Here is an 18,360-nt window from a genome sequence, read left to right as displayed (position 1 = left end):
TACCTCGTCGTCCCTCTCTGTAGCTACATGTACACTACCGTCACGAGGATTTCTGCCTACTGTGCGCCTCGCCTGTCCTTATCGAAAGCCTCGTGCACACACACACACACACACACACGCACACGCACACGCACACACACACACACACACACACACACACACACACACACACACACACACACACACACACACACACACACACACACATTGCGTGAGTACCGTGACGGCCTCCTCTTCTCGCCATCATTTCTTTGTGCGTTTCGGTGGCACAGCTATCTGTGTGCGAGCATACCTGGCGTGTCGACATCGACAAAGCCCCTCCCCCCCCCCCCCTCCATGCTCCAGTGTCACGTGTTGCGGTAACCTTGGCGTCCTTTCTTTGTCGACCTCCCCCCCCCCCTCTCTCTCTGTCTGTGTCTCCTTTCGTCGCTTCATAGCTTTCGTATGGCAGCGGCGGCTCCAGGAGAAAATCGGGTCGTTTCTCTCACACCCTCCCTCTCTCCCTCGCCCCCGCCTTGCTCTCTCTCTCCCTCGCCCCCTCCTTGTCTACTACGTCCTCCGTGGAATCGAATTTTCCGAGGCGAATCGAACGGCCGATGATCGAGCTGTTGCTTCGCCCGTTGCGTTGCTGCGCGACTGTCGCCCAGCCGCGTTGCCAGTAGTTTCTGCATGGACCCATAATCCGCCCTGTTTCTTTCTCTCCTTGTTTATTTCCGTTAGGAGCCAATCAAACAGCCGCCTTCCCTTGTCATCATTTTTCGTTCGCTCGCCTTCGTCGTTCTTCTCTCTTAGAGTGGCTTTATTTGTATGTGCTAGTGGGCTGAGCCGCTTGGTTTCCTCCTTCCTTCTACGTTATACCTGAATGCACATGCACTCTTAAAGTTACACCCTTTGGGTCGTATCTTGTCACACAACAATAATCGTCATCTGTCTCCTCCGCATTTCCTTTGTTTAATGCAGGGAACCCCGTACTTCCAAGTCAAGAATGGCATGCGCGTTATAAAAAAGCATGAGAACATTCTTGAGAGACAGGGAAGTAGCCAGCGCGGCGTTTTCAAGAAATGAAATGTAAGCAAGACAGATGACGATTATTGTTGTGTGGCAAGATACGACCAAAAGGGGTGTAACTTTGTTTAAGACTGTATGTATTCCACGTAACTTAAACCAAGGATTAAATAAAAGAGTGGTTAGCCGCAGCTGAGTGAAACAAACGGCACATGGTTTGCGTCAGGTGGCGCTCCTTAGAGTATTCTTTTATGTTCCGCTTAATTAGTTAACTGAGATGAATTATGCGAAATTTTTAATATTCACTTTAAGGCCAATGCCGAGTGCGTTTCGTTTCGTAGTAAGAGGGGATTCAGGAACGACCGGCACAATTTTTTTGTGCCAACGTACATACTGCGCGGTGATTGTTTTTCTTCGGCGTTTAAAGAAAACCCGCGAAATATGAAATGAAGCCACGTGACCGCGCTCGTGCGCCATCGTATTGCAGCGCTTTAAACCGTGCTTCGAGCGTATCGCTTATCAGGGACGACGGCGCTTCCTTTCCGGATGCCACCGTCAAAGATGCTGACTCAGTGCGAAGCCCATGGCTAAAGCCGCGACCGCTCACTTCGCCGCGGTCCGCGCGCACGGTTCTTTGGCTCGAAGCGCGGTTGATAGCGCTGCAATACGATGGCGCATAAGCGCAGTCACGTGGTTTCATTTCATATTTCGCGGGCTTTCTCTGCACATGGAACAAAATCGCCACGCAGCATGTATACGCTGCCACAAAAAATTGTATTGGTCGTTTCTGAATCGCCTCTGCCCCGCAACGAAACGCACTTGGCCCCAAAGTGAATATTAAATATTTTGCATAATTCATCTTAGTACTAATTAAGCGGAATATACAAGAATACTCTAAGGAGCGCCACGTGACGGCAAACCATATGTCGTTGGTTTCCTTCAGCGGCGACTAACCACTTCTTTTAAATCCTTGGTTCAAGTTACGTGGAACGCCCTGTATGCGCGTATACATAACGCGCACCTTTGCGTGTTTACTTGCCTCTCGGAACGACATCGCCCGTTCCATGTTTGTGGGGCTTGTGCGTGGGCCTTATGCCCATAACGAGCTTTGCGTTTGTCGACCGCGGTCGCCTCGGTGAAAGCAGCCGTTTGCTTTGACGGTCGATAAAGAGGGTCGCTGAGTGCTTCGGTTGCTTTTCGCCGAGTCGTCATTTCGCGATTTCCCCCCGTTCACTTAGGTAATTTCCCCACGTAAATGGCTGCAGGTGGAGACATCCTTTATGGTCCTGGTTTTGCGCTGGTCGTTAAGAAAAGTCACGTTGTTCGTTTTCGTGGCGACGTAATTGCCTGCGCAACGAGGGCGGTGCCTTATTACGGCAGTGATTTCGCGTGTTTTTCACGGTGACCTTGCAGTGAGCATTGCGGGCCAGAGAAGGCTGAAGAAAATCACCATGGAAGTTCCGGCTTCGAAGAAGGAGGGAAAAAACAAGGACTTATTCTGGGAATTTTCATGTAAGCCATCGTTCGGGATTGACCTTCACCGAAGTAATGAGATCGCGCAAAGCGCCTGTCAGAGCGTGCTGTCTGATTCCTGCGAAGGCGTAGTAAAGGTGGTGCAGTTTGGGTAAAAAGGATGACCGTTGAAGAGGGAGAGAGAAAATGCTTTTGGCGCGGAGGGCTAGTTGGCATCACAGTATGGCCCAGTTGCATGGCCATTACGTTCCAGGTTCGTGATGAGAGTTCCAAATTCTGATGCGGAGGCCTGCACGTATACCGCTCTTGAGAGCAGCAATCACGCGCAAGTGAAATAAGTGACAAACGAAAAAAAAAAAAATCTGCGACTTAAGTAGTCAAGTGTCAGCAACCCTAAGCCGGCTAAACATTGTGTACATCACCGCGGCCTTCGCTTTCGCTGCAGGATACCCTAGATTCGTCGTATCGTTGGCATGCTCGCACACTCGCTTTCGATGTTCGTGTCTCTTTACGATTGCTTGGCGATTTATGTGTTTCGCGTTGCGCTTCCATTTTCTTTCCATTTTCTGTTTTAGTTCCTTTTTAGCGGCACCGCTGGAAGTTTAATTGGCGTTTGGGTGCTCTCTCTTCTACCACCCTTATATATATATATATATATATATATATATATATATATATATATATATATATATATATATATATATATATATATATATATTACACACACACACACACACACACGCACGGAGACGTGTTCCGCATCTGTACACACGACGTTTAGCATATTATCTTGCTGACTGTGTAAATCGTAACGATCGCGCCAGTTTCTTTTGGCGTTTTGGCTTCCGGTGTGGCTTCTCGCTATATAGGCTATAGCCGCCGTTATAGCAGTGAAAACTTACAGCGAGCGGTCCGTGTCAAGCGCGAATTCGTTTATCTCGCCATAATACCACTTCCTTTGCTGGCATGTTTCAAGCAACCCGTGACGAGTGGCATTCGCGAGCAGACTCCTATATATAGGAGCTGACCTTGGCGGGGCGATCTCTGGCATGGAGTGTATACGTAAGAGTTAGCGCCAGACCCTCGGAGAAACGGACACGCGCGCCGCTGCTTCGCTCAAGTGTGATCCAGTATATGTAGTACGCACCTTTCCGCAAAGAAAGGTTGTCCTGTCGGGGAAGCCATATTCAGAAAGGCAAATATTGTCAGCGTCACCCGACGGTAGCGCGAAGCTATATAGAGTAGATGACGACTTTTTTTTTTTTTTTCCTTTCATGAACCTTCGATCCTCCGCCTTGCGAGCTTCCGCAGAGCTGATCAATAGCCGTATTCGGGAGCCACATCAAGAGCGTGGATTTCTTCGCAACCTGTAATAGACTTTCGTATAATGATCGAGCCTGTCGCTGTGCACGTCTATGTCGTGGCGCAGCTTGGACGAATCTGTCTATGCAGACGATTGACGTGGCCACCCACCGTGTGGCACGCTTATGTGGAGCTACGTAGCATCTTGTTTATCTAGTTATAATTGCGTGCTACTTCATAGCGACAAAATTGCAGGGGAAAAGTACACTAGCGTACAATTTCAGTGGCCGTGGATACAGCTGGAGATGAAAAAAAAATACCGTAAAAGAAGCGACCTATATACACCGTATGTCCCAGCTAACGTTAGCGAAGCTGTTCAACGAAAAGAAAGAAAAGCAATGCACCGTGCAAAATGCTATTATGTCGTATTTCGGTCGCCGGAAGGCTTACAACCAAACACCGTAAGTCTCAATATCGTGTGTCGCACCGTATTTTAGAGCAGCTCTTTGGCGCTCGTTCCCCCGTCGGCGTCGCCGTCGTGCCTCGCCGTAACCAAGGTCACCGTCCGCGCGCTGTTCTAGCTGCGCGCGCTCTTGCTGCCACCTCTCGCGTGCGGCCCTAGTCTTGCTCTCCCCTTGCCCTCCAAAGCCGGATCACGGGTTCTAGCCTATCCTCTCGCCCCCTTCCTCCGCGCAGCGCCGTTGCGGTGATTCTCGCCGCTACCGTCCACTCCTCTCTCGCCGTTCCGTCTCCCGCGGTCGCGGCACTGCCGCGGTGCCGGCGGTGGGCCCTCCTTGCCGTCTCGCGCGTGATCCATGGCTCTCTGCTCCTCCGTCTCCGCGTCGCGTGGCTTGTACGGCTCTCAGCCGTGTCTCTCGCTTCCCCGTTTGCGGGGCGCGTTCCTCACTGGCACTCGTCGCCTCTGGCAGTGCTTGCGCCTGGCTGTCCTTCTCCCGCCTCCAATCTTGCCCTATACATCGCCTTACCTGGCGCAGTGCCGTTGCGGTGACTCGAAAGACAGTTGTAGCGTTTAGTCCCCTTACTCCTACTTCCCACTCCGACCTTGTGCGGCCACATTAAGGCCTCTGTGAGTGAATTGAGTGTGTGACTTCTACTCTGTACCCCTGTTCTCCGCCCGTTTCCTAATCCCACCTCAGAAGAAACATTAAATAATAGTTGCTGTTCTCCCCACCCCCTCACCGCGGCGGTGACCCACTATAATATGGCGCGATGGCGTGTAGACGAAGCGCCGGCTCGATAGCGGTGGATCGCGGTGTGTGCTGCCCAATCCGAAACGAAGAACCGCCTCCGTTCGGCGCTGCGTGTTCTGTATGCGGTTGTTGAAATAAGGCAGCAGCTGCGCTCAGTGATCGCATTACCAAGAAACGGGATCGTCGACCAATTTTTTTCTAATATATATATATTTTCTTCCGTTGAACAGCCTGGCGCCCATCACTTGTGGCACCCTGTACTCCCCCCCCCCCCCCCCCCCCCTTCAGCCAGTGCCAAGATATTATTCAGGCCTTTTCGTGTGCCCGGTGCACGTACTGTGCACGTGTGTTGGCTGCATGGTCCACATTTCTACCTCCGTGTCTCTGCTTATCGGCAAAGAGTATAAACTTGAGCTTGAAGTTCTCGTTCTGAAAGCACTGTGGGGAGGCGTATACCGACACTGGCGGTATAGGGCGATAAGCTTAGCTGGCGCGGGAGTAATGGCTGGCGCTTTGAGACCTTGGTGTGTGTGTTTGGCCTCTATGCCTCTCTTCACAGTGCCACGCAGCCACTAACTGTTACTTCTTGTCCGCTTTCATCCACGTGGATCTACTTATAGTCGTGGTTCCTGTATCGATCGGATTCCTTTCGTTTCCGATCGGTGTTCTCTTGCGCACAGTTTGTCGAGTCCGGAAAGTCGCGGTCTTGTGTCGTGCACGGTTGGAATCTTCGAATTGGCGATTGTATCGGAACCTTCAAAGCGTCTAATGTGCACGGTGTGCGTGTGTGTGCACACCTTATCGTCGGACTTGGCTCGTGCGGCTCGTTGCCGTCTCTCGCACCGCACTGCGTGTGCTTTACTCTCATGTGGCGGCAAGCTGACACCAGCTTCCGATAATTCGAACCTCGCGTCCACTATCTGTCTCGATAAGTGCCGTTGTGTTTACTCCTTGCGCGAGTGCAGGCGAACTCTGCGGCCGAGTTTAAAGCAGCTTGCTGCCTGTGGTGCTGCTTCTCCGAGTCCTGGAACCGTGATGCGCGTTTCTCGACACTGCGAGATAGCGTACGTGTGTGTGTGTGTGTAAATACGCTTCAAGCCGGCAAGATAAGATCGAATTGACACCGTGCTTACGTCACAGGTGGTGGTGTTCGGAAGTGCGACTGGCGTGCTCTCTCGCTGTTGACGGTCCGGTTTTGCTTTGTGTTTCTTTTCTCTTTGCTCTGAACTTCGGTCTCCTCGCAAATCTCGCTGGACCTGTGAAACGGGGAGGGCGCCGCGTCCTGAAGAATGTCTTTGGTGCAGGCTCGCTCTTGGCCGCGACAGCGTGACTTGCTTTCTGCAAGCGGAGATCCTCTTCCTTTTCTTTTTTCTTCGTTGCTTTCGCGCTCCTGATTTCGTGCGCCTTGCAGGTCCCTGGCTTCATGCACGTTGTAATTTGACTTGCCCCCCCCCCCCCCCCCCAAAATAAAAAGAGAATTAAAGTTCTTTGCAATTCAGAGAACTTTGTGAAAAGCGCTGCTCTCGCTTATATGCGCACTCTGACTCGTACTTCGTCCTCGTCTGCACGTCCTGCACGGAATAAAACGGAGCGGTTGTCGTGCGCAACGCTGAAGTATAGGCAGCACCGCTTCTTGCCTGTTGCTGCGACGAGGGAGTTGACCGAAAGAACACCGCTTCGCTGTTGTAGCACCGAGCGGACACTGAGAATACGAATGAGTACAAAAAAAGAAAAAAAAAAAGCAGCGAATGAGCTAAAAAAGAAAAACGGTCAGCCTACGCTCGCACACTCTAAACCAACGGCACATTCGAGCAAATGTATACCTTTGTTTGATTGCGAAATCAGATGTGCTCAATGGTTCCATTCGTTGACTGTATGCGCGCGTGTACGTTGACACTTCTTTATATTCATTGGTTGCTTCTTTCTAAGACACACACACGCACGCGCACGCACGCGCACACACGCACACACACGCACACGCTCACACACACACGAGCTAGTTATTGTCAGTCAGCGCCTGGCCTGTCCTGTCCACTATATAGCTCCTTCCCGTAGATTTCATCCATTTTGGTACTCTTAACGACTAAGCTCGTCGACAGAGCTTCAGTCGAGATTCGGCGTTGCCCTCCACGCGATGAAGTCGAGGAAGCGGTTCGAGTTCATGAGTATTTGGTGAACATACGGGTCGTCAGGAAAACTTTCCTAGCGGTACGCGTAATCGGCATTTACCGCAAGCGAACGGACTCCTCCGTAGCTCGCGAGGCTGTACAGAAAATGACGGCACGACGGTGTTCGGTATACAGTTCCGGAGATCGCGTATTTTGCGCCGCATACTGCTGTGAGGTGTTGTTTGCCCGCGGGGGCGCGATTAAACCGTCTTTAATTGTCTTATATTACGGTGCGTAGCGCGACTTTCCTTTATTTGCATGTCGCGCGTCCTATCAGCCCGTAACCGGTTCCGTGGTCTTTCTGCGTAGGCGCAGCTGTTTGCATAGGCGGCCTCCGATCGAGGCTTCGTTCTCCTCGACGACTTGCGTTCGCTCAGCGCACGAAGTGGCATTGAGCCCGCGCGCTGCTGCTGCCTTGACGCCGTATAACTTGCGCAGTAATACGAGCCTCGTTATGCTGCCACGCTCTAGAAGGAAGCCTTCGGGCGGGATCGCAAAAAAGAAGGTTGCCCCTCGGTTGGGGCGAAACCCGGCACTTTTGCTTTCGGCCAGCCGTTGTCATTGATCGCACCTTGCCCCGTAATGTTGCTCGCTTATCGGGGTTGGTGAAAGTGTTTGTGTACGTGTCGGTGTTTTTGTGTTCGTGTGCGCGCGCTGCACGGGTGCGCGGTGATCGCAGGACAGATTGCCGCGTTGACTGGTAAAAGAAAAGAAAAGAAAGAAAGCAACGAAATCGGCGACTGTGCATACTCGGTCGTGTATATATATAAGCGCGTCCGCGCAGTCCACCGGGTTCGTTACAGTTGTTATTCGAAATAGGCGGTTCTTAACGATAAGAAACAAAAAAGTAATAAAAATGGCTGGTTTTTCCTTACATGTACCTAGGCGTTTTTTTTTTATTCTTTAATCTCCGGCTTCATTTCGCCGCACAGTCGTTACGAAGCCACGTGTGCAGGGGGTGACTCGAGGAATGGCCATAAGAAATTCCCGTCGCTTTCCTCTCTTTTTTTTTTTTTTTTCTGTCTGCACCTTACCCTCAGCCATCACCAAGCGATGCCGAGGTCTATGCTCGACGCACGAGGAAAACGTTGGCAGGCACTTCGACCGCTAGGATGTAACCCCCCCCCCCCCCCCCCTCTGGTCGTAACCAGAGCCTTCCTTTCTACCCCGCTACAGTGAGGCTTATTGAAACTTCCTGCCATTCGCGGCGCGCGATCGACCGTGAGCGGTGACGACCGAGACACCGTCTTGTGCAGCAGTGGCGCCCTGGAAGTCGGGTGTCGTCACACTGAACGCCGCCGTGCCTTTCAACAACCTTAGGGGTCGTCGCGATGGCGTAATGACAACGTTCACGTCCGTACATCACAGGCTATGTTACTACGTACTATGTCGGTGAGGCCTATAAGCTCCCGCACATATGACGAGCCGTTTAGACGCATGGCGTGCTTCGATTGCGCTGTGGCGCAGTTACGCACACTCGGAGGCAGCTGCGATCGAGCTTCCTCGGCAGATTGGAATAGTACAGTGCTAACGCACACAAGACGACGACACGATGAGAGCAGGCGGCGCTTTGTAAGCGCAGTGTTTTGCGTAGTATTCCAAGAGGCGTAGTATCGTACTTGTTCGCCAAGTATTCCAAGGCTATAGCATTCCAAGATGGCGTGTACCAACAAGCCTGCGTGCATTGCGCCACTTGGCACAAGTCCAGGAGGTGTCGCCTTGGGTACATAAGGAAGGTTAAACTTTGGCCGGTAATTCCTTCGCGTAATTGCATGCATGGTATGTATATGTAAGGGGCATTCCTCGACGTCATCTCCGCCCTTTTGGCCAACCCGTCGGTGCGACGACGACGATCGACCGAGCGTCGCGCCATGTAATGAAAGGCTGACTGAAGGAAAGCGCACTTGACCTCCCCAGTTTGTTTCGCCGTCACGCCTCGGGCTCTCGTAGGCCACGTAGAGCTTCATGAAAGGGGACCGAGACCCGCGAAAGGGGTGTCACCTACAGAGTGCGTCTACTTGCAGCTTGCTGCGGTAGGATAATTGCAGACATTTTGATTCCATACAACCTTCTTCATGGATGGCAAGATGTGCATCTATAGCTTTCTTGCGATTCGTCGTGCCCATAACATGGCGGTCAACGAATCGTTCAAGTAGCGAACATGTGTATGCGTCGGGCGTTTTTATTCCTATACAAGGTGTATACTTGCCGCACTCGGGATAGTTCTTGTATTTGCAGTAAACGACCTGTGTTAACGCATAACGGTCACTGACATCTGTATGCAAGATGGTGCAGGCGGTCAGATTAAAATGACGTGAAGTCCTGACGTGAGGCGTCTCTAGAGTTTCTGGAAATGCGGCTTCACACTCGCCCTACCAGTACCGTACCGCCTAGAAAGTGGTTGTCGTTGCCGCCATGTTTTGGGCATCCGGCTAAGCCAGAAAGCCAACTAAACCGTTTTGGCATATTGCGTCTCCAAACTGTAGTCGCGCGCAGTTGACTAAAAGAAGGGGGCAGGTGACGCCCGCCTAAGGATATACGAGGGCGAATCAGAAAGCCTTTCACCCTATCTTCTTCTAGCCAAATCACGGCTGTAAATGTGGAGTCGACATATCTATTCCCAGCGGTGGACCTTTCTTGAACCGGCCCGACCTTAACTGCCGGTAGCTCCGCGGCACGGCGCTGCTGTCGGTTGTCGAAGATGGCGGTTGTGCGTCGCACGTCTACGGCGTACGAGCAACGGAGTGTGATTGGTTTTCTGTGGAGCTTGCGACGAACGCCATCTAAAATCCACAGCGAAATAAATGCAGCCCACGTATGGGGAAGGATGTCTCTTTTTGAGAAGTGTGAGGTGGTGGTGTTGGATTCGAAAAAAAAAAGACCGTCAGGACTTGCGTGACAGTGAGCTTTCGGGAAGGCCGCGTCCGTCGCTGGCTGACAACTGGGAGAGTCTGGGCCACCCGGCATACAAGTCCGGACCTCGCCCCTAGAGATTTTCACGTTTTCGGTAACCGCTGAAGAAGTTCCTGGCAGGTCAGCGACTCGTGTGCAAGACACCAGTACGACGGTGGTTCCGGTCAGACGGGACGAATGCTACCGCAGGGGCATCTCAAATTTACTGCTGCAATGGGACAGATATCTGAAGTGTGGGAACTATGCGGTAGAATAGTGTACGGTACATAGAATAGTGCGTATATTTGTGATTACCTGTATGTACCTTATTTTGGCTAATAAAAAATAGGGACAAATACTTTCTGATTCGCCCTCGTAAACTAAACGTGGGGTACCGAAAGTATGCGCTGTATAAACGTCTGGCAAGGCTCACGAAGCTATATATATAGCCTCGTGAGCCTTGCTAGACGTTTATACAGCGCATACTTTCGTAACTCAGCGTTTAGTTTACGAGGGCGAATCAGAAACTATTTGTCCCTATTTTTTTATTAGCCAAAATAATATATATATACATATACACGCACACACACATCTAACTGCGAAACCGGCTTCCCGCAGTTCACACACGTACTTTTTTCCCGCCTTCTGCTTGTTGCGACAGTGCTATAATATGGCGCCTGCAGTGCGGGGATTCCCCTTCGCCGATTGCGTTTCGAAGGGGTTCATATCTTTATTTATATTTCGGCTTTTATTTTTCCTTCTCTGGCGTCATTTCGCGTGCGTAGAATTGATTATGTTGCGCGAGTGTCTCGGCAGTAATAGCCACCTCTTCTTTCCTTGATATTTACTGACCGTGCCACCGATGACGTCACGATGACCGATCATTTGAGCGGCCGCTATAGTCGTCGTTCTTATTGTTGTTGTTTTGTTTTCCTCTCGTCGAATCGGCTGCGAGCGTCATTGAGATTACCCATCGACATCCTCCAAGCGTCGCAAGTTTTTTGTCCCGTTGAACGCGAGAATCCTTAACTCGTTTGCTCGTGCAAATTGGAGGACGGTATACATAAATCTATACATCGCGCTTCCGCGGGGTGTGATAAATTTATCTTATTAGTGTAAAATGGTCATATATCAGCCCACCATGCAAGTTGCCCTGGATTAAACGCTCTTTGGCGTCGGTCTACTGCGAAGCGTTGAACCGCTCACGTCGCCTATTGTGCGAAGTTGTGTCAATAGGCGAAGTCCTGGGAAGTGCCATTCAGTCGGGCACAGCCGTTTTATCCCTCCGAGTCCCAGAACTTTGTCGACGTTATCGCGGTCGCTTGGGCACCCGAGATGCTCTTTCTGGCTCGAGCATATATCTTTGTCTTCGCCAAAGCGTATAGTCTCGCATTAGGCGTTATGTATCTCACGTGATGGGAACACTTTAATGGCGACGCTAGCGGTTGTAACCAACGTTGACAGGATCCACGCGAAGTTTGCTGTCTCTCGTCTTATCGGCACATTCCCGACAGCTTTGCCACTAATTGCAGATCATCCAAGTTTTCGTCGGCTGCCCGCCGACTAAGAGGCTGGGATATGTCGCTTATGAGATCTCCCTCCGCCCTCTCTCTCCCTTTCTTCGCCCCCCCCCCCCCTCGTTCTTTTTATTTTAGTTTTTCTTTAGTTTATACTGGTCGGATCAAGTTTGATATAAGAGTGATAATGACAGCGCTGCGTGGAGATGAGTAAATGGCACAGTGATTACGCATACTTGGGCAGTTAACTCCAGTGGAATTTCGCTTGGCTTTTGTTATAAAACTCCATTTTGTGCTCTTGCAACGCTGGCGTCGCACTCCCTTTCCGCGGCGCTTCTTCGCGCTGGTCTCTGGAGCTAGTTCCATTGTTTCGTCAAACGCGCGCTGCTCTTTAGAGGCGGGTACTCCGAGCGCCTTGTGACAGCTGCTCCGCTCGTTACTCGGGAGGGGGGGTCATTGTCCAAACGGGACCTTTTGTTAGACGCGTGGAAGGAAGCGCATGCGTCCGTTTTTTGTTTGTTGCGCGACGCGATTACCGCAGCGCGGGCGCGCTTTTCTTGTCGGCCGGATGTGCAGCGACCATTGTGTTGCAGCTGATCGAGAATCGCCGACGATTCTGCGCGTCATTTTTGCGCCCTTGTGTTGGCTGGCGGCTGCTGATTTAGTTCGATCATTTGTTTGGGCTCAGCCAGCTGATCGGGCCTTTTTTTTCCGCCTACGTACGTTGTAGTATCCGTGGGGCCTGCGTAGCATATATCCTGGCTCGTGTTTTTTTCTCTCTTTTTTTAATATTCGTATGCCGCTCTCGAGAGTCTGCGCACGTGGCTGTACAAGTGTATAGAGCTGCTCCGCAGACTGCGCTTTGCAATCTTGCACTCTTTAAACGGTTGCACCCTTTGGGGTGTATACTTTTCCCACAACAATACACTCTACACTCTTAGAAAAATTTACACCCTTTGGGGCGTATCTTGTCCCACAACAATAATCGTCATCTGTCTTGCCCGCGTTTCCTTTCTTTAACGCTGCGAGCCCGGTACTTCCCAGTCACGAACGGCATGCGCGTTATCAGTGTGACGCAGCATTCTCGACAGGAAAGTAGCGAGCGCCGAGTTTTCAAGAAAGGAAACGCAAGCAAGGCAGATGACGATTATTGTTGTGGGACAAATATACACCCCAAAGGGTGCAACCGTTTTAAGAGTGTAAGAAAAGGTTACACCCTTTGATTCCTATCTTGCCACACAATCAACGTCAGCTGTCTCGTCCGCATTTCCTTTCGTTGACGCTGCGAGCCCGGTACTTTCCAGTAACGAACGGCATGCGCGTTATCAGCATGACATAGCATATTCCCGACAGGAAAGTAGCGGGCGCTGCGTTTTTAAGAAACGCAAGCAAGGCAGATGACGATTATCGTTGTGTGGCAGAGATACACCCCCAAAGGGTGTAACTTTGCCTAAGAGTGTAGGAAGTACCGGGCTCTCAGCGTTAAAGAACGGAAATGCAACAGATGACGATTATTGTTTGGGGAAAAAATACAACCCAAAGGGTGTTAACTTTTTTTAGAGTGTGAATAGTATCGCCGTAAGTGACCGTTCGAGAATACGTCCCCGGTTCTCCGGACGCTGTAGGCGATATTAGACGAGAGCCACGTGACCGCTCGGGAGATAGGCTGAGGCCGAACGCTGCGATGCGCCACTGTTCGCATGGCTGTATGTATATGGCTGTTTGCACTCTAAAAGCAGTCGCACCTTTGGGTGTATATGTGCCACACAACGATAATCGTCATCTGTCTTGTCAGCATTTCCTTTCTTTAACGCGGCGAGCCCGGTACTTTCCAGTAATGGACGGCATGCACGTTATCAGCATGACATAGCATTCCCGACAGGAAAGTAACGAGCGCAGCGTTTTCAAGAAAGGAAATGCGGACAAGGCAGATGACGATTATCGTTGTGGCAACTATACACTCCAAAGGGTGTAAACTTTTATTAGAGGGTGTATAGAGCGCATTAGCTCCGCGCGGTAGTACACTCTTAGGCAGAGTTACACCCTTTGAGGTGTATCTCGGCCACACAACGATAATCGTCATCCGCCTTGCTTGCGTTTCCTTTCTTGAAAACGCCGCGCCCGCTACTTTCTTGTCGGGAATGCTATGTCACGCTGACGACGTTACTGTCACGCTGACGTTCGTTACTGGGAGGTACCGGGCTCGCCGCGTTTAAGAAAGGAAATGCGGAAAAGACAGATGACGGTTATTGTTGTGTGGCAAAAGGGTGTAATTTTGCTTAAGAGCCTATATCGAGTAGCCGATGGCCTGCGGGTCGCATAATCGAATGGCTATGCAGGGCGTTGGACCGGAAGGTACAACTAGCCAGTCGTAGTGTCCCGAGGCTGCTTGGTCATGCTGTAGTGACACGACCAAGCAGCACCTGTGGCAAGTGGTGCGGAAGGACAGTCTCGTAAATTTACGTGGAAGTAAAGCTTTCACAACTCGTATATCTCTTTTAATGGCAGGTGGGTATTCCGAATCGGCGAGGTCGTACATGCACTAGAGTTTGAGGTGGACATTTCGGCGATGGAAATGCGGAGAGGTCATCCATATATACGGGCTTGCGTCATGCTTCATACTCCACCCGCGCCGTGGGGCTTTCAGTCTCATTGGCGTCGTGGTGCTGAATAGGAAAGGTCGCTGGTTCGACCGGCGGTCGCATTCCGACGGGGCGTGATTGCAAAAAAAAAAAAGAGTGCGTTTCCTACACTTAGGCACACGTTAGAAGACCCCGTCTGTCCATATTAAGCGGTCGAGTCCCACTATCTTTCTGTGTCCTCTACGGCGTCCATGCTTTAAAGGGTAACCTTGGGCCCAAAGCCCTACGCAATGACTGTTTAACACCGTGTCCTGCCCTGCTCATGGAAATCGCCCGTGTTATACAGCTCCGAGCCGCGAGTTTCGTTATCCTCCCGGTCGGTGATTACAGAGTTAACATAATTTCATAGTGCTTTTCTGTGCTGCCGCCCCAAAGACCGGCTTGCTTTGAGCGGCAGCGCGCATTATTCACATGCTACTGCTTGGATTGAATCTTTCCGCGTTTACGTCGCCCATCGTTTTCTCACGTCGATGTTGGTCATTACTGCGGGGCGACAAAAAAATAATAATAATAACAAACAAATAAATAAAAAAAAAAAGAAAGCTGGGCGGCTATGCACGCAACTGGCTGTCGTATGGGGGCGCTCAACGCGCATCTCGTACGCGCACCTGTGGCAAGACACATTCGCAACGCCTGTTATCCAAACTAATGACGCTTTGTAACGAAGGTCCGCATATATACGCTGAATAATCCGGCGTATTCTAATGGCGAAAGCATCCGAGGTGTTTTGCGCGGCTCGCAAGGGCGGGCGCTCGATCGCGCTTAGAAGGACGCGTCTCGGCTTTGCCCGTTTTTATCTCCCCTGTCTGTCTCGTTGTCGCGGTGACCTTGTTTCTTTCCGCCGATGCATTGCGGTGGTCTCTTCCCTCCCCCCAACCCCGACTATGGTTTCCCTCCGCGTCAATGCCCTCCATCCGTAGGCAGCGCTACTATAGATATCGAAAACGAACGCATCGCCTTCGTACTTGTATTTCTCGTTCATTTTTTTTCACGTGGTCACCAGAAGCGAAAGCGTAAACATGTACTTAACAGTGCGCCCTGTAGCTGCATGCATCTTTTTTTTTTTTTCGTTTCTTGGTGCGGTTTGCATTCTGCGGGCAGATGTGTACGCATGCCTGCAGGTGTCATTAAAATGTTATCCACTCGCTGGCGGCTCAAGGTCCTCGTGGACTTGTTTGGGCGCCGTCGGCTCGCCTTGACGGTCGTCGGAGTTCGGGGATTTCGGAGAAGCCGGAGCCTGGCAGAGCCTTGACTAATGGTGTTGTCGAGTTCGGCAAGATCTGGTTGCCTTACTTTGCATGCGTGCTCTCCCAAGTCACGTATGGCGTGACTTGTTTCTTATTTCTTTCTTTTTTATCCTCCTATTAGCCGTGCCTTCTGTCGCCTGTTCAGTCGCCTTCTGGTTTATCGCTCTACTCTGCTTATCGCCCGTGGGCACTGCAGTTGTTTATACTCTGGCACTCTTGCACGGTTGTGCGTGACGTTTCGTTCGAACTATCCATATAATTTGCGGGTTCGCGTTCGTTTTGCCGAGAATCCGTTCGATGAACTGCGTGCTGTCCCTGTCTCGTGCGTTAATAGAGTTCGCCTCCTGCACCATTTCGCGTCGGAGCCGTGTTTATGACAGGCTTACGCCCAGACCGAACACTGCATAAATAGGACGCCGATCAAAGCGAGGGGCAGTGTGTGGTCAGTCGTTCGAAGCTCTGGCTATAGTGTAAGCACTATTTTTGGTTTGTTCGTGGAGCTCATACCATTGTGTATACAAAGTATACTATGTATGTATATATATATATATATATTTCATAAACATTTTGGTGAAAGCTGGACAAGGGTAGTGGTGCATCGACCGCTCCTCGTTTGTTTCTTTATTCACTGGCAGCGTTGCGTGGCTCTTTGTTTAAGGCGTCCTGTCGCTGAGCGCAAGGGATATATATGCTAAAAATAGCGTGCAGGCTTAGTGAGAAAATGCCCACGGATTCGTTGGGGCAAAGTCCGTACCCGTGTGTATACTGGCGACTGCCCGGCTATTTGAAACCTCGTAAAAGTGACAGCACATGAAAAGAAAGAAAAGCTCGCACTCGGTGTTGTTATAGTGGTTGAAACGTTTATTAGAATAACCATAAAAAGTTTCCGCCCCCAGTAAGTGGATCGATCAGGGCTGGGGGAGGGACGAAGTATAGGTCAGTTCAGGTATTATCGACCATTTTTGAGTCTTGTAGAAATCGAAGTAATGGCTGGAATATGAGGCGCCTGCTCTCGAGGGCGGTGGGGTAGACCAGTGGGAAGCGTCCAAATACTGCGGCCTCAGAGTAGGCGGGAGGGTGGCTATCGCTCTTCTACGGCGATTGGCAAGAGCCGAGCAGCCCCTGCCAGAGTATATATGTTGCCGATCCAGCAGCTGGCTCTCTATAGACAGAAACAGCAGGTGGCTGATTGCCAGGTCTGGAGGCGCATCCACTGGTGTCACTGCTCCTTAACCGCACAACTGCCGACTCAACCGAATAAGCCAGTCAACTGGCTCGCGAAAATGGGCAGTGGCATTGCGAATCGCTTGACAGCCACCCGGGAGCCGTCCGCGTTGGGCGCATGTGCGTTCAGAGGACTATCCCAACGCACCCACCTTCGCACAGCAGAAGAAGACCGATAGTTCTTTCCCTCCGAATCATTGCGCAAGAAGTGGCAGACATCGCCGGAACCGCTTTTTTTTTTTCTTTTTCCCAGTGAACCATCGAACTCGATGAACCGGCGCTGCCCAAGCCAGCAGGGTGCGAAAAAAGTTGCGGGACCCATTTCACGACGCGTTTCAAAAAGCCACTGCCGACGCAAGGCATGCAGTAGTATAGTAGTAGTAGTAGTAGTAGTTACAGGGTTGTAGTGCAACTATGATAAGCGCGTTATGTTTGTATACATTACAACCCCCACCTCGCCTATAACGTTTGATAAAAGGGAAGAAGATGCGAATAAAGAAGCGTGGGTACAGTAGGGGGCATTTTGTGGTGACGAGCCGCGAACTTGCCTCAGAATTTCTCGGCAAGACCCGACTATGGCATTCCTTTGGACATTCCGCTCAAATGTTGCCTTAGACCCAAGTATAGATCGGGAAAGCGGAGGATGGATATATACTGTCATCGTGGCGCCGGCAAGGTCGCTGCGCATGAGATTTGAACGCGGCGAAACCGTTCTCATAGGAAAGTTTCGCGCAGGGACTGGCACGAAATGTCTTCTCGCGCGCCTTGCGTATTGATTTCTACGTCCCGCGCACTTTAATAGCGTTGCTTGAGTGTGTTGATGTAATTTGACTGGCTGCGTGTAAGTGGGTTTCGGCAGTTTTTAGATGGGCTGACCCGTCACTCATCAAATATCGGAATAATTACGGCATATACGCTCTTACAGAGCAACATTTCTCGAGTAACGGAAGGAAGGAAGGAATAATTTTATTGAAGAAAAGGGGATAGGGGTTTAGGAGCTGTATGGGCGGCGCCCCAAGTCCAGGGCTCCACTGGCTTCTGCCGCCAGCCGAACGTGACCAACAGCCTTCTGCACCTTCGAAAGCTCTCCATCAAGGCGGCTGTCAGGACGCTCTCGTCCGTGTCCTATTTGCGATATGCATGTGTTTGTCTTCTTATAGACGTCACAACGCGCGCATGTATACGATCTGGTTGTCGGTGGCACACTGCACGGGGGGCTGGGCGTGTATATACTCGCGACGATTGTGCGTGGCTGCCCTTCCCACGTAACCCGTGGAACCACTAGAACCCGTATGCTGCGGAAAGCATGCACAGAGGCCAAATCTTCCTGCGCTCAGCCGTATCGCGAGCGCAGATGCACGCGGGCTAATCTCGAGTTGCACCCGCGCGCTCGCCACCGAAGGCGCGTTTGTCAAGTGGTTTTGCGCGTTGTGTGGCGGTGTGTAGGCTTTCCTGCGGTGACCGCGGGGTCTCTAGACGTGCTCCGTCGCTTCGGCTGCGGCGTCCTCTGCAGGCAGGCGAGCACGTGGGCCTCGTAGTTGTTGTGGACTATATACAGGGCCAACGCACGAACGGCGAAGCGACGGAGCGGAACCACCGCGGTGCGCTATACACTTGGCGGACGAACTGTAAAGTGAAGTTAACTGTGCCTGTTTTAAATACCTAACCATTATCTATGC

At 51.2% G+C, this 18,360-nt stretch overlaps 1 protein-coding gene across 4 annotated transcripts in view; it reads left to right on the top strand.

Moving 5' to 3' along the window:
* LOC126537803 (NPC intracellular cholesterol transporter 1-like) overlaps positions 1-18,360 on the top strand; it is a 126,926-nt gene that overhangs the window by 22,164 nt on the left and 86,402 nt on the right. The gene's annotated exons all lie outside the window — the stretch shown is intronic.

This window comes from Dermacentor andersoni, chromosome 4 (assembly GCF_023375885.2).
Source record: "Dermacentor andersoni chromosome 4, qqDerAnde1_hic_scaffold, whole genome shotgun sequence".
In the NCBI taxonomy this organism is placed as follows: Eukaryota; Metazoa; Arthropoda; class Arachnida; order Ixodida; family Ixodidae; genus Dermacentor; species Dermacentor andersoni.
The sequence above is the reverse complement of the archived record's forward strand: the minus strand, read 5'-3'. Positions and strand labels throughout refer to the sequence as shown.